This window comes from Bufo gargarizans, chromosome 6, assembly GCF_014858855.1.
Source record: "Bufo gargarizans isolate SCDJY-AF-19 chromosome 6, ASM1485885v1, whole genome shotgun sequence".
Taxonomy (NCBI): Eukaryota; Metazoa; Chordata; class Amphibia; order Anura; family Bufonidae; genus Bufo; species Bufo gargarizans.
This window is the reverse complement of record NC_058085.1, coordinates 288,002,429-288,019,217: the sequence shown is the minus strand read 5'-3', so window position 1 is coordinate 288,019,217 and position 16,789 is coordinate 288,002,429.

Sequence of the window (16,789 nt, the reverse complement as noted above, 5' to 3'; positions counted from 1 at the left end):
CATAAAACCCAGAAGTACGCACTTGCCAGACAGGAACACTTCCCCTAGGCTCAGATTGGGGACGCCATTCAATGAAAGTAATGAGCCAGATCCTGTACTAGGCTTCTAGGCTCATTACTTGTATATTCCAATTCAGGCCAGCAGGTGGCAGCACTGAAGTGTAATATAGTGATCTATACAAATTGCTATCTAATGATTGCATGTTGGGGTTCATTTGGAGGCCTAAAAAAAAGTTAAAAAAAATATATAAAAATTTAAATCACACTTCTTTCCCCAAAATCAAAATAAATTAACAATAAAAAAATAAACATTATGGGTATCGCCACATGTGAAAAAACCCATACTATTAAAATATAAAAATATAGCAAACGGTGAAACGGAATAAAAAGGCAAAATGGCTGATTCAGCGTTTTTTGGTTGCTTCACCTCCCACAAAAAATGAATAGAAAGTCATACAAACCCCAAAATGGTATCATTAATAACTACAGATCATCCTGCATTTTTATCAGGCTCAAAAATTATCCATGGCACTCCAGGTAAGTGTAATGCAAATAATTCATCTTTTAATGTACAGGTTCTTTAAAGGGAACCTGTCACCTGGATTTTGTGTATAGAGCTGAGGACATGGGTTGCTAGATGGCCGCTAGCACATCCGCAATACCTAGTCCCCATAGCTCTGTGTGCTTTTATTGCGTAAAAAAACAGATTTTATACATATGCAAATTAATTTGCATATGCATTAAATCGGGTTTTTTTGCGCAATAAAAGCACACAGAGCTATGGGGACTGGATATTGTGGATGTGCTAGCACGTGGAGCGCCGTATGCTGATTGGTCGGCGCCACGCATGCCCAGTGTAAAAATCGTCACACAGACACAGCGCATGCACACAGGGCTTTTATCTTATAGTGGATACTGTATTTTTTGCTTAATAATACTGAGAAGCACTGACTCCCCCCCCCCCCCCCCTCCAAAAAAAATGGGGGGGGTGAGTCAGTGCGTCTTATAAAGGGAATGTGCCAAAATGATGGTGGACGGCCCATTGCAGAAGATGTGCGTGGCGGGCGGCTGTACAAGTGAGGTATGCTGTAGTGTGGTGCGGGGCCTGTACGTCCTTGATCCACAGCCGGGGTTTATTCCAGAGGACAGCCATTCTCCTTCTCCGATTGGTGAACCCTACTCTAGGACTGTCTACACTTGTGTCATTTGATCCACTTAAACATTAGCTGTGACGGATCTGGTTCTATTGCTGTTTTACAGATCCCATTGCCTTCGAACTTGTTAAATCTCTGCAGGATCGCACTGAAAAAGGGACTCCCATGTAAAGAGGATTCTTTATTAAGACGACACATGTCTGCAGTGAATCGCTCCCTTCGTCAGGTCAAGCGTCAGCAGAGGGGATGCAGGCTTGTATTAGAGTTGTGCCTAAACCACACAACCAAATCAGGTGAGCATTACAGCACACCATATTTAAACCCCATCCTCCTGGAGTGGACATATTAGGTGAAAGCATAATCTTGTGTGCAATTTAACACATACAGTATTATTGAAAGGGGTTGTCCAGCCTTTACTAAGGCCTCCTTTACACGGGCGTCGCGGGTGAGGGCCGGATGCGATGTGGGTGCTGTGTAAATCGTGCAAACACAATTTCAGTCAGTTTTGATTGTGATTGCGTTCCGTTGTTCAGTTTCTTCTGCACGAGTGCAATGCCTTTTGCACTCGCGTGAGAAAAAACTAAATGCGGTACCCAGACCCGAACCTGGACTTCTTCACTGAAGTTTGGTTTTGGGTTAGGTATTCTGTAGATTTTATTATTTAAGTAATAGCATTCTTTAATGCAGAATGCAAAGTGAAATGTCAATTGAGGGTAAAAAAATAATAAAAACATTACTCACCTCATCCACTTGATCGTGCAGCCGGGATCCTCTTATGTGTTCTTCTTGAAGGACCTGCAAAAGGACCTTCGCTGTGACCTTCTATCTTCATTCAGCAGGACCTGCACTGACGTTGCGTCAGCGGAGGTCCTTTTGCAGGTCCTTTAAGAAGAACGAAGAAAAGGATCCCGGCTTGCGTGATCAAGTGGATGAGGTGAGTAAGGTTTTTATTATTTTTTTACCCTCAATTGACATTTCACTTTGCATTGTATATTAAAGAATGCTATTATTTTCCATTATAACCATGTTAGAATTGAAAATAATAAAGTAAATAGGGTCCCGGGTTGCTCATCCCTCGTCTCCTTAGCAACCATCCGTGAAAATCGCATTGCATCTGCACTTGCTTGCGGATGCTTGCGATTTTCATGCAGCCCTATTCATTTCTATGGGGCCTGTGTTGCATGAAAAACACAGAATATAGAACTTGCTGCGATTTTCACGCAACCCACAAGTGATGCGTGAAAAACATCGCTCATGTGCACATACTGACTTAAATGAATGTGTCAGGATTCAGTGCGGGTGCAATGCATTCACCTCACGCATTGCACCCGCGCGGAAAACTCGCCCATGTGAAAGGGGCCTAAGGGATGGCCTATCCTCAGGACAGACCATCACCAGCTGATTGGCAAGGGTCTGACAACCTGCACCGCCGCCCATCAGCCTTGTAGTGGTGGAAGCTCGTTACTACAGTGCTGCTCATATTGAAATCAGGACAGGCCATCACTTAGTAAAGGCTGGACAACCCCTTTAACCCCTTAGTGACCACCCATACGTCTTTTTACGACAGTCACTAAGGCAGTCTAAACGCTGCACGCTTCTGCTCTAACAGCCCGTATCGGCAATGGCGCCAGCTGCATGTAAGTGGTGACAGAGGGGGCAGATTCCACTTGTCTTCCATCAGCACCCAAAAAATGAGATTGCGGGGTGCCGATGTGTGTATAGGCAGGCTGGAACCTGGTATAGACCTCAAGCCTGCCTTGAGTAGTCACTGACATTTGATTGCTTTTGAAATACAATGCACTATTCCTTTTTTTAAAGCATGTATTTTTTTTGTTTTCAATAAAGAATCAAATTTCTCATACACAAATTTTCAATGTTTGTCAATATTTCAATAACAAAGGATAACATGAAAAACAGGGTAAGGGGTAAGGCAAAAAAGGGTAAAAGTGACAAGGGGTAGCAAGCTCTATCATATATTTGATACAACTTTGTTGTATCAGGATTGTAGCCAGTAATGCCATGTAACTCTAAATTTGGCTTGATTATTACTTACAGAAGCATTAATCAGTTCACAAAGACAGTGATTGTTAACCAAATCAATTATTTCCATTAAAGGGCTTCTGTCACCCCACTAAAGTAATTTTTTTTTTTTTGGGGCTACTTAAATTCCTAATACTGCGATATATCAATATATAATGCTCTTACTCATTTTCGTTCAGCAGTTTCTTCAAAAAAGAGACTGTTATAATATGTAAATTACCTCTCTACCAGCAAGTAGGGCGGCTACTTGCTGGTAGCTGCCGCATCCTCCTTTCATAAAGATGCCCCCTCCTCATGTTGATTGACAGGGCCAGCGAACGCGCTCGTCCTCTGGCTGGCCCTGTCTGCGTTCAAAATCTGGTGCCTGCGCCTTACCTGTCTTTAGTAGGCGCAGGCGCACTGAGAGGAGGACGCTCGCTCGGCCGCTCCATCCTCAAAGCACCTGCGTGATGATGTCACATCTACACCCGGCGCAGGCGCACTGAGGAAGGAGCGGCCGAGCGAGCGCCCTCCTCTCAGTGCGCCTGCGCCAACTGAAGATAGGTACGGCACAGGCGCCAGATTTTTAACGCAGACAGGGCCAGCCAGAAGATGAGCGCTTTCGCTGGCCCTGTCAATCAACATGCGGAGGGGGCGTCTTTATGAAAGGAGCATGCGGCTGTTTTTAAGAAACTGCTGAAGGAAAATGAGTAAGAGCATTATATATTGATATATCGCAGTATAAGGAATTTAAGTAGCCCAAAAAAAATGACTTTAGTGGGGTGACAGAAGCCCTTTAAGGGAGAAGGAAATTTTCATCCTAGTTGCTATGATAACGTGAATAATAACTGTTCTATAGGTCTTGGGGAAAAGATCCAGATCAATGGAGAGTAAGCTTTGGGCCAATTAGAGTGAAATGGAAGTATTACAAATTTGGAATAAAATGAGGTTAATTGAGATCCAAATTGGTTTAATCTCACTACATTCCCACCAAATATGTTCCATATCGGCTTTTGCTCCAGCAGGAGATGATGTGGGGTACATTTTGGATAATCTATGGGGAGTAAAAAAACATCTGTATAGAATTTTCCTGGAATTTTCCAGATTGTTGACACATCTGGAAGTGGTACATGAATGCCGACTCCCATTGTTCTGAGGATACATTTAAATTTATCGTTGATTCCCATTTTTGTAATAAGGGAATGCCCTGAAACAGACCTGGCTCTCTCCCTAGCTGCTTAGCCTATGCAAAAATCTCAATGGTAGATGATCGCATATCCTCGTTCCTCGACTGTATAACACCTAAACACCATATAATAGTGAGGGGACACGACCACCGGCTCCCTACACTTGATACGGAGGGAGTCAGGGTCACCTGGGATCCAGCAAACAGGAAAACACAAATGAATGAACAAAACTTATCTGTAGAAGACTCAGTAGTAGCATCCAGCATGCACACACTCCAGGAAGTTGTATAAACCGCAAAGTGATGCAGTATGGGAAGGGATTTAAAGGGATGCAATCAGTGCAACTACATGACAGCTGAGAGAGGCTAACGAGATGAGAAAACGAAAGCAAAACAAAAGGAACCTCAAGCAGGAGGTTCTGAAGAACGTCTGACAGAGCTTCTCAGATGTCTGGTGGTGACAAGAAGTTTCAGAGGTCATGGGGAAACCCATCCCAGATAAAAAGTGCCTAATTTGTACGTTCAAGCTATAATAGGACACTGAGCTAAAGGACTTTAAAATTTGCATCACTGTAGGTAGAGACTTATTGGGTTGGTTAATGCCAAGATAATATCATCAGCAAATAATCCAATTTTATGGGTTATTTCTCCTACTTGTATGCCTGTAATATGTGGGTGATATTTAATACATTCAGCTAAAGGTTCGATTATTAGTGCAAATATAATGGGCAATAGGGGACATCCCAGCTTTGTTCCGTTATTTATTAGAAATCGGTTGGATAACACTCCATTAATAAGTACTCTTGCCGAAGATGTAGAATAAAGTGCACCCACAGCCCTGGCAAACTGTCCCTGTATTCCAAATTTTGACAGTACTGCCTCCAAGTACCCCCAATGCACTCGGTCGAACGCCTCCTCCGCGTCCAGAGACAGGAACAGGGAAGGCGTTCGTCCTGTTTTCACTAAATTAATGAGATCAATTATATGTCTAGTGCCACCCAAGGCTTGTCTCGATTTTATAAATCCTACTTGGTCATGGTGAACAAGGTGTGGAACTATGGACGATAACCTATTTGCTAATAATTTAGAATAGATTTTTAGGTCAGAATTTAGGAGAGAAATCGGGCGGAAATTTTCTGGATAATCGGTGGATTTACCCGGTTTTGGGAGAGCCACTATGGTGGCTTGAAGCATTTCAGGTGGTATATTTCCTGTAGTCATTATATGAGAGAATTTGGAAATGAGATGTGGAGATAACATATCCCCAAAGGTTTTAAAATATTCATTAGTTAATCCATCAGGTGCTGGGGATTTATTGTTTTTTGTTAATTTGATGATATGCTAAATTTCTTTACTCTCAATCGGTTTATTTATTTGCTCCAATTGTTCTAGGGACAATTTAGGTAGTGAAATGTCGGATAAGAAGTTGTTAATTAGATCCGAGGTTCCGGGCCCCTTACCCTTTTTTTTTTTTTTCCCCCTGTATAGATAACAACATGTTAAGTGGGATGTTTTGTGTGGTTGTTTTGCCGTATTAGGCTGTGGATGACGGACGTATCCCGCATTTCCCCCAGCAAGTGAGATCTCCATTTGTATTCTTGTTGTCTCCACAAGCATGGATACTTGTATGAAATTGTTCTTAATCATGTTGCAAATTACAAATTTTACGGACTGTAGGATTTTATAATTGTAATATGGATATAAATTTTTGTATTATAAATTAATAAAATATATAAAAAAAAAAAAAAAAAATTAGATCCGAGGTTGGATGGGCACTAGTTTGTTGTTCTTAAGATTATATAATTTTACATAATAATCGGCAAAGGTATTAGAGATTTCCTGCGGATTGATCACTTTTTCTTGGCAGGAGTTATAAATAAATGGTATTTTTTTCCTATTTTGTGTAGCTTTAATTTTATTAGCCAGGATCTTACTCGCCTTATTGCCTTGTGAGTAATATTTTGCTTTTGATTTCCTTAAGTTATGTTCATAGTTATTTTGATAGAGTTGATATAATTCATATCAAAGTTCTCTAAGTTGGTTTTTAATGGTCTGGGAGGGGTTTGTCTTATCTTTAATTTCTAAATTAGTTATATAGGTGCATAGCTGTTCTGTACGCATTCGTCTTTGTTTTTTTAAGAAGGATGAAATTCGGATGAGATGGCCTCTTATGTAGGCCTTGTGAGCACACCAAGTTGTCATTAGTTGTATCTCCGGAGTGTAGTTGTACATGAAGTATTCTTTAAGTGCCTCGCTGATTTGAGCTTGTGTGGATGGTAAGGATAAGTGGTAATTTTATGACAAGACACGGAGGCTCCTATTGCTTTAACTCTCTTTACTGTTACCATAGCAGCAAAGAATGAACCAATCAATCAAAAGAAGAAACCATAGCAACCAAACTCCTCCCCACTATCCCAGTATATAATGCCTCCACACTCTGGGATCATCCTCTTTCTTTGCTGCTACCTTAGCAGATAAGTAGCCTGTATTTCAGCATTGTATTTATGAACGTTATTGAACTTATTTTGTTCCTTTTCTGAATTATTCCTTTCACTTTCTGGATTCTGACCTCCTTAGTTGCCTTGGCAACGTTACCTTATTTATACAGCTTTCTCTTTTGTCTGTCTGTCCCTGTTTATTTACCCACTCGGTTGTCCGCGCCTTTTTTTGTTGTGGTTTTTCCTCCCAACACCTTTTTCGCCGCCTTCCCCCCCTTCTCTCCTACCTCCCGGTTTTCCGGTGTATATCCTTCACCGCTCTTCGCTCCGCCCGAAGTCTCGCGATCGGCGAGATTTCGGGCGCCATCTTGGTTTCCCTCTTCTGCGCTCGGCCGAAGTCTCGCGATCTCCGAGACTTCGGCCGCCATCTTGCTGGGAGTCGTTCTATCGGCGGCAACTCTACCTCACGTCCCGCCCTCTCTTTCGCCCGCGCGATCCCGCGATATCTCGGCGTACACCACAGGGCTGCGCGCCAACTTCCCCACGAGTCTCCCAGCTCCTCTCGGCATTTGCTGCTTGGTTTACCTCCGGTAAGAGTCTTCCCCATTGACGGCCCCCCTGTTTTCTTTATCCAGACTCTGGCCCTCATTGTTTTCTTTCTTTTTCTTCCAGGTGTATCAAGTTCTTGTGGTCTGGGGTGACTAACTCCTACCACTTTCAGACATGTCGCGCCGTAGTTCCTCCTCTAGGCAGGATGCCCCTACTACCCCCCCTGTCCCCTCCACTGCCCCCAGCCGCAATGATGAGCCTCATGGGCTGCAAAATGCTGCGCTGCAGCAGTCTATCTCGGATGCGATCACGGCTGCTATGGGCTCTATGTCCTCAGCACTCTCGCAATCCATTTCTCAGGCCTTATGCGCACATCCCACTAGGTCCGTTTCGGACCCAGCGTTGGACCTTGCCAGGCCATCTGCCTCCAGAACCGTTAGAACCGATGGTAATCCATCACATGACCACGCGGTTGTCCCGCGGAAAAGAGCCTGCACGCGACAGGCAGAACGATCTCGCGCATGGAAAACGGCCAGGACCATGCCTGAGCCACGGTCTGATTCCGAAAGGGAATCGAACGAGGAGGCTCAGAACGAGTCACTGTATGACTCTCTAGAGGAGCTTGAGGACGTTGAGGTTGATCCTCTTGACTTATTTCCTGACCCCAGACCGCCCACCCCAGCGGTACCCGCACACGAAAACCAGGTGCTACCGGGCGACCTCCTGGTCGACTCCCTGGGCGCTCCTCTTTTCAATCCGGATGAACTCCATCATCCCCGCTCCGCGGAATGGCTCCCCACCACTCAGGTGGCACTCTACTTGGAAGAAAAAATACGTACTCCTCTAAGCAAGGAGTCCCGCAACAAATTGCGTGCGGAATGCCCCCGCCCTTTAATACCCAATAAGGTGTGTGAGACGCCTACGGTGGACCCGAAGATGGTCCAATTCCTTACCAAGACCAAATTTAACCCAAAGAAAGGCTTAGACTCCGCTCTGCGGGCCGTTCAAGATAAGCTCCTGGACATCACAGGTCCCCTCGCCAGGATCTTCGACATGGCGGAGTCCGCCAAAGCGGAGGGCAGAACTGTTGACCCGGTCGAATTGGCGGGATGGGTCCAGAGGGCCATCTGCATCGCGGGCAACGTAAACACGTCCCTAGCCATAGAACGGCGTAAAGCCATCCTGATGAGGGTGGAGCCAAAGCTCTCCAACCTAGCATTGTCTGAGTCGGGCAAGAACGCCCAGGGTCTTTTGTTTGGAGACTCTTTTATCAAAGAGCTGGGCAGATACGTCGGGGCCTTTACGGCTTTGGACAAAGCCCAAACATCTATGAAACGTGTATTTAACAACCGTTTTTCCAGTAGGGCCGGCAGTTCTAGGGGCCGCCTGTCCGGCCGGTCTGATTTCCATTCCCGCGGGACGGGACGAGGCTCCTTCAGTTATCGATCCTCCCTCCAGGATCCCAGGCACCAGCCCTCCTTCTTCCCGTCCAGGGGCGCTTCAGGACGGTCCAGAAGTTACCGAGGAGCTCCCTCCTACCGCCGACCAGTTGGTGAGTGCCCAACCCATTCTACCTTTGCTTTCTTCAACAGGTTGTGTCGGGGGCAGACTCCGTTTCTTTTTCCATGCCTGGTCCGAGATCACCTCAGACCAATGGGTGCTCCAGTCCGTCAGGGGTTTCACCATAGACTTGGTGGCTCCACCAAACCTGCTGCCTGCTCCCCGCCCCATACACCTATCCGGCCCTTTGCTACGACTTTTACACAGGGAGCTGGTGGAGTTAGTCCACAAAAAGGCAATAGAACCCGCCTCCCCTCACTCCGCCGAGGTGATCAGCGGAATGTTCCTAGTCCGGAAGAAAGGCGGCCAGATGCGCCCCGTTATCAATTTGAAAGCCCTCAATTCACTGGTTCGATACCGACATTTCAAGATGGAAGGCATCCATCTTTTGAGAGACATGCTTCTGCCGGGCGATTGGATGGTCAAACTGGACCTCAAAGATGCGTATCTTACGGTTCCGGTGGCTGCGACCTCCAGGGACCTGCTGTGTTTTCCTTGGGGAGACCAGCTTTGGCGTTTCACGTGCCTGCCGTTCGGTCTCTCGTCGGCTCCTTGGTGCTTCACCAAGGTGATGAAACCGGTGGTGTCTTGGCTCCGCAGCAGAGGGGTGCGCATGATAATTTACCTCGACGATATCCTTATCATGGCGCAGAGTCCATCCCTTCTCCGGTCCCATCTTTCCATGACCACCGGCCTCCTTTCCCGGTTGGGGTTCATCTTAAACCACGAGAAGTCTTGCCTCATCCCGGCGACTTCTATGGAATTCCTGGGTTTCAGGGTAGATTCTTTGTCCCTGTCCCTTCACCTCCCTGTAGCCAAGGTCCGCTCCATCCGCAAGGAGCTGCGCCATGCGCTTCTTCGGCCGCAATTGTCTCTGCGACACTTGGCACGCCTGATTGGTCTCCTGGCGGCCTCTATCCAGGCCATTTTCCCGGCACCCTTACATTATCGGGCTCTCCAGAGACTCAAGATTGCCCATCTTCAGGCGGGGTCCACGTACTCAGACTTGGTCACTCTGGACTCGGAGACGAGGGACGAGTTGCACTGGTGGATCCAGAATCTGTCCGTCTGGAATGGCAAAGCTTTACTGGGACCTTTGCCAGACCTGGTTATCGAATCCGACGCCAGCTTGCACGGTTGGGGGGCACACTGCAACGGGATTTCCACCGGGGGCCCGTGGTCACCGGAGGAGTCTCGTCTCCATATCAATGGCCTGGAACTATTGGCAGGGTCTTTGGCGATTCGCAGTTTCGCCAACGGCACAGTCACGACCTGTATCAGACTGCGGATGGACAACGTGTCCGCAGTTCGATATGTCAACGGGATGGGCGGCACGCGCTCTTCGGTTCTGACGTACCTGGCGCAGGACTTTTGGGAGTTCTGCCTCTCCAGGGGTATCGTAGTGATTGCGGAACATCTTCCTGGACTCCGCAATGTGGTGGCGGATTGGAATTCACGCTACTTTTCGGATTCCAGCGACTGGAAGCTAGACGAGGAGGTGTTCCTAGCTTTGTCATCACGTTGGGGTCCTCCTTCGGTGGATTTATTCGCGAACCGCTTGAACGCCCAGACCTCCAGGTTCTTCAGTTGGCGACCGGATCCGTTGGCGGAGGCGGTAGACGCTTTTCTTCAGCAGTGGGGGAGTACGCTGATGTATGCGTTCCCTCCGTTTGCGTTGATTCCCAGGGTTCTTCTTCAGGTTCAACACCAGCGGGCCGAGTTGATCCTTGTCATTCCTCTCTGGCGGTCTCAGCCATGGTTCCCGATAGTTCTAGACCTGTTGGTGGACACTCCGCTTCTCCTCCCGGACCTCCCATGTCTCTTGAGAGACCCTTTGGGGGAGTCCCATCCCCTCATCCAGTCACGTTTACTCCGTCTTCTCGCCTGCAGAATCTCGGGTGTCCCAACGCGCTGTCTGGGGTTTCGGAAACGACTGTTTTCCTATTGGAAAACGCATGGGCCCCGGGTACCAGACGTGCTTACCGAGCCGCCTGGGACTCTTGGGCTCGCTGGTGCGGAGAGCGGGATCTGGATCCCATTCGAGCACCTGTGATGTCGGTTCTGTCATTTTTGTCCTCCTTATACGATTCCGGTAAGGCCTATCGTACGATTAATTTGTATAGGTCGGCCATATCGTCACGCCACGGGGGTTTTGAGGGTTGTCCTGCGGGACAACATCCTCTTGTGTGCCGCTTGTTGAAGGGCTCTCGTCTGTCTCGCCCCCCCAGGCCTCGTTTTTCTGCTACTTGGGATGTTAGTTTAGTCTTGAACTTTCTGCTTTCTTGGTCTTCTAATGATCAGTTATCTCTACGACACTTATCAGCTAAGTTGGTTACGCTCTTATGCCTCATTTCTTGTAAACGGGTGTCTGACGTCCGGGCCCTGGATTTCGATGCGCGATCCTTTACTCCGGATGGGGTTCTCTTTAACATTTCGAGACGCACTAAGACTAACATTCGCTCTGTTTCCTACCCAGCTTTCCGACAGTCGCCTCTGTTATGTCCGGTTGCATGCCTTCAGGAGTACGAGTCTCGGACCGTTTCCTTACGTGTCTCTACGTCTCCTAATTTGTTTATTTCTTTTCGGAGGCCCTATGCCCCCGTCTCTAGTGTTACCCTTTCTCGATGGGTCAAAGAGATTTTGGGTCTGGCTGGGGTGGACACCGCTATTTTTACGGCTCATTCGGTGCGCAGTGCTTCAGCTACATCCATGTCGGTCGCGCGGGCCCGTCTGGAAGATGTGATGCGCCTAGCGGATTGGTCCAGAGTATCCACCTTCCGTGAATTTTACTTTCGTCCCGAATCGCATGCTTTTCATTCGGTCATTTCTCAGCTTTGAACTTGCAATAGGAGCCTCCGTGTCTTGTCATAAAATTTCATGATTTTCCTATTCCATGACGTAAAGTCATGATTTTATTAAAGACACGGAGGCGAGTATTGCCCTCCCTTCCCACCCCTTTGTTGGTGATTAGTGACGCTATTGTATTTGTTTCGTTTACACACATTATTGTATGTCAAGTTAGGATTGCATTCCTGGATGTGAATGTTCTTATTTCGTGCCATGATCATGCGATGTTACCTCGTGTTTTGTTTCATCCTGCAGGTTGAACGGTCACTCTTCTGGAGTTCCTGGTCCAGTTGGCGCTGTTGCCGCTTACGTGTTCGGTGAAGTCCGGGTTTCCCGGTCGGTTTCGGTTCCGGGATGTTGGTTGGTTCGGGAAGAGCCGGTTTCCGGTGAAGTCTGCGGTCGGTGTAGCCGCTGAAAGAAAGAGGATGATCCCAGAGTGTGGAGGCATTATATACTGGGATAGTGGGGAGGAGTTTGGTTGCTATGGTTTCTTCTTTTGATTGATTGGTTCATTCTTTGCTGCTATGGTAACAGTAAAGAGAGTTAAAGCAATACTCGCCTCCGTGTCTTTAATAAAATCATGACTTTACGTCATGGAATAGGAAAATCATGAAATTGTTAATTCTCCAGGGATTATGTGCTGGTTGGTTAAACCGTTCTAAGATTCGACATGAGATTGGTGTGTGGTCAGACCAGGTTATGGGTCCGATGTTGGATGATTGGACATTTTGTAAGGTCCATTTGTCAGCAATTATCAAGTCAATTCTAGAGTACTGTTTATGGGGGTGTGAATAAAAGGTATAATCGCGTCCTGATGCGTGCAATACTCTCCAAGTATCATATAAATCTTCTGCTAATAAGTATAGTGCAAATTGTATAGAGGGTTGGGATTTTGTATGGTTGGATTTATCGATATTTGGCGCTGGGGGTAAGTTAAAGTCTCCACAAATAATCAGAGAACCTTGTTTAACGGATTGAGCAGTGGATTTTACTTCTTTAATGAATACTAACTGGTTTATGTTTGGTACGTACAGAGAAACCAAAGTGAAAAGTGTATTGTAAGGCTCCTTTCACACTTGCGCTCGTCGGTCCGCTCGTGAGCTCCGTTTGAAGGAGCTCAGGAGCGGACCCGAACGCCTCCGTCCAGCCCTGATGCAGTCTGAATGGAGCGGATCCGCTCAGACTGCATCAGTCTGGCGGCGTTCAGCCTCCGCTCCGCTCGTCTCTGCACGGACAGGCGGACAGCTGAACGCTGCTTGCAGCGTTCGGGTGTCCGCCTGGCCGTGCGGAGGCGAGCGGATCCGTTCAGACTTACAATGTAAGTCAATGGGAACGGATCCGCTTGAAGATGTCACCATATGGCTAAATCTTCAAGCGGATCCGTCCCCCATTGACTTTACATTGAAAGTCTGAACGGATCCGCTCAGGCTGCTTTCACACTTAGATTTTTTTCTAAGTTATTAATGCAGACGGATCCGTACTGAACGGAGCATCCGTCTGCATTAATATGATCGGATCCGTTCAGAACGGATCCGATCAAACGCTAGTGTGAAAGTAGCCTTAATGGTGCATACAAGTATAACATATCTTCCATTGTCATCTATTTTGCACTGAATTACTTGGAAAGAAAGGGAGTCTTTCACGGCAATGATTACCCCTCTTTTCTTGTTCACTGCAGGTGATACAAATACATTAGAATTTTTTTTATTTTTAAGTCTGTGAGTGTCAGATTCATTCAGATCAGTCTCTTGAATGCAAATTATGTCACATTTAAGAAAATTAACTTCTTTCCAAAGTAATGAACGTTTAAGAAAGGGCTATTTAGACTGTTTGCGTTAATTGAGGAAATTTTTATAACCATCACTGGCAGTGAAAATAGTAACAGTTCAGCAATACGTTGTGTCGTACAGTGAGCTACAGAGCAAGTGCAGCACCGTCACCAAGATGGGGCAGTTGCTCCGCAACTCCAAGCACAAAATATATTGAGCTCGCTTGTCACTTAGAAGGTGATAAGGTAGATGGGTAGGAAAGGGGGGGAAACAGACAATGCATTATTCTCATTAGTGCATTGTATTTTAGAAGCAATCAAAAGATCGCCTGTTATAGTCCCCTTGTGGAACTATTAAGTGGTTAAAAAAAATTGAAATGGTCTTTACCTGCTTTTCCGCAAGGGCGAGAAAATAGAATGTTTAAGAAGTGGAGAGAGAAAAACATCTACACGCTGAATGACTTACTAACTGGACCAGACTATAAATTGATGTCGTGGGAGCAATTTGTCAATGGGCATCAGATGGAGACATCTCACCCACTGGCATTTTATTGTAAAGCCCAAGCGGATTCTTTAGGAGAAGTGGACAGAATGACCTGGTTTGAAGCTCTTCTGGGGAGAGGCGGGGTTATGATCTCCTTGGCAGATACATATAGACATCTAAGAGATATTAGTCTTATGAGCCTAGCGAAATCTGTTTTTGCGCACTGGGAAAGAGATGTGGGGGTGGAAGATTTGACCCTTAAAATGAGAGAGGGTTTAGAATATATCAGGAGGACTGTATACAGTGAGCAATGGAGAGAATCGCAATGGAGGATTCTACATAAAGCGACATATGCGTACAATCTTTCATACTCTAATGCCCCGGCACATTATCTGAGGGAATGTCCTAAGTGCTCGCTGCCCAAAGCAGACCTTTTACATGGGCTGTGGAGTTGCCAACGGCTGTGGGAAGATGTGATCTCGCTTATTAACCTCTTAAGGACATAGGGCGTACAGGTACGCCCTTGTGCCCTGGTACTTAAGGACACAGGGCGTACATGTACGCCCTGTGCATTTTCGATCACCGCCGCACGGCGGGCGGTGATCGGAACCCCGTGCCTGCTCAAATCATTGAGCAGGCACTTGGAGCAAATGCGCCGGGGGGTCCGGTGACCCCCCCATGTATGCGATCGCAGAAAACCGCAGGTCAATTCAGACCTGCGGTTTTCTGCGTTTCCGGGTTATTCGGGTCTCTGAAGTCCCGATAACCCGGAACAGGATGGTGATGGTGGTGTGATTTCACTCCACCAATCACCATCCAGCGATCCTGAGTGGTGATGGTGACATCACCACTCAGGATCGCTTTCTGATTGGTCTGTGGGCGGTCCGGCGGCAGATTCAAAAGAGGCAGGCGCTCCTCTCCTCCTCCTTTTGTGTTCCGGAGCCGGAGGAGAGAGGAGCTGCCTGCACGTGTCTGCTGCACCCGATCTGTGCCCCCCAGGACCCGATCTGTGCCCCCCAGGACCCGATCTGTGCCCCCCAGGACCCCATCAGGTACATAGGGACAGCTAGGGAAAGTTTGGTTTAGGCAGGGAAAAAAAAAGGGAAAGTTAGTTTTTGAACTTTGATTGCATCACCCTAGTTAGGGTGTCTGGGGTCCACAGCACAGCTGTGTGACCCTAGACCCCCCAGGGGTGCTGCCACTTGCCCAGAGCGATACGAGCCTGTGATTCCTGATTTTGTAGGCCAATCAGGAATCCAGATTTCCACAGTGGGCTACACTGAATATGACTTTTTTTGTCATTTTTTCAGTGACCCACTGGTAAATCTGATGGTGGAGCAGACGAATCTGTACGCCCAACAGTTCGTCGCTCAACACCCGGGCTCCTTTTTGGCCAGGCCCGGTGGCTGGACGCCGGTCAGTGCAGCCGAAATGAGGACATTTTGGGGCCTCGTGCTGCATATGGGCCTGGTCAAAAAACCCAGTGTCAGGCTGTACTGGAGTGGGGACGTCCTATACCAGGCCCCACTTTACAGTACAGCCATGACACGCTCCCGGTTTGAGGCCATCCGGAAATGTCTGCATTATTCCGATAATGCAGCATGTCCCCCCCGAGGTGATCCTGCCCATGACCGTCTGTACAAGATACGGCCGGTCATCGATCACTTTGGGGCCAAATTCATGGAGGCCTATGTACCTGGAAGAGAGGTCGTGGTTGATGAGTCTCTCATTGCGTTCAAGGGGAGACTCATTTTCCGCCAGTATGTGCCCTCCAAGCGGGCGAGGTATGGCGTGAAGCTATACAAAATTTGTGAGAGTACCTCAGGGTACACTTACAAATTTTGTGTATACGAGGGGCGAGATTCCCGGATTCAACCCCCAGAATGTCCCCCCACTCTGGGTGTTACCGGGAAACTTGTGTGGGACCTTATGTACCCACTGCTGGATAAGGGTTACCACCTTTACGTGGATAACTTTTATACCAGTATCCCCTTGTTCCAGTCCCTTGCCGCCAGATCCACGTCCGCTTGTGGGACCGTGCGGAAAAATCAACGCGGCCTCCCTGCCCACCCCCTCCAGGTACCTATCCCCAGGGGTGAGACCCGTGCCCTTACCACTGGAAACCTGTTGCTGGTCAGGTATAAGGACAAGAGGGATGTCCTTATGCTGTCCACAATTCATGGTAACGGCATCACCCCTGTCCCTGTGCGAGGTACCGCGGCAACGGTCCTCAAGCCCGATTGTATCGTCGCTTACAATCGGTATATGGGAGGAGTTGATCTCTCTGATCAAGTCCTCAAGCCATATAACGCCATGCGCAAAACCCGGGCATGGTACAAAAAAGTTGCGGTCTACTTGGTGCAGGTTGCCATGTACAACTCTTTTGTACTATCCCGAAGCGCTGGCAGCACAGGGACATTCCTCCAGTTCTATGAGGCAGTCCTCAAGGCCCTGATCTTTTCGGACCGGGAAAGAGCAGGCCGGAGTACCTCGGGAACTGTAGGTGCCCGGATCGTCCCTGGCCAACACTTTCCAGGTGTGGTCCCCCATACTGGAAAGAAGGGACGAACCCAAAAAAAGTGCAGAGTGTGTCGCAGGAGGGGGATACGGAAGGACACGACTACTCAGTGCGACACTTGCCCCGATCATCCGGGCCTCTGCATTGACGGTTGCTTCAGGGAGTATCACACTTCCATGGAGTACTAAATTTATATCCCAATTTAGCACTGACATCGGATAAAAAAAAATGGTTCTCAGACTTGAGACACCCAAAAAAACTAAAATA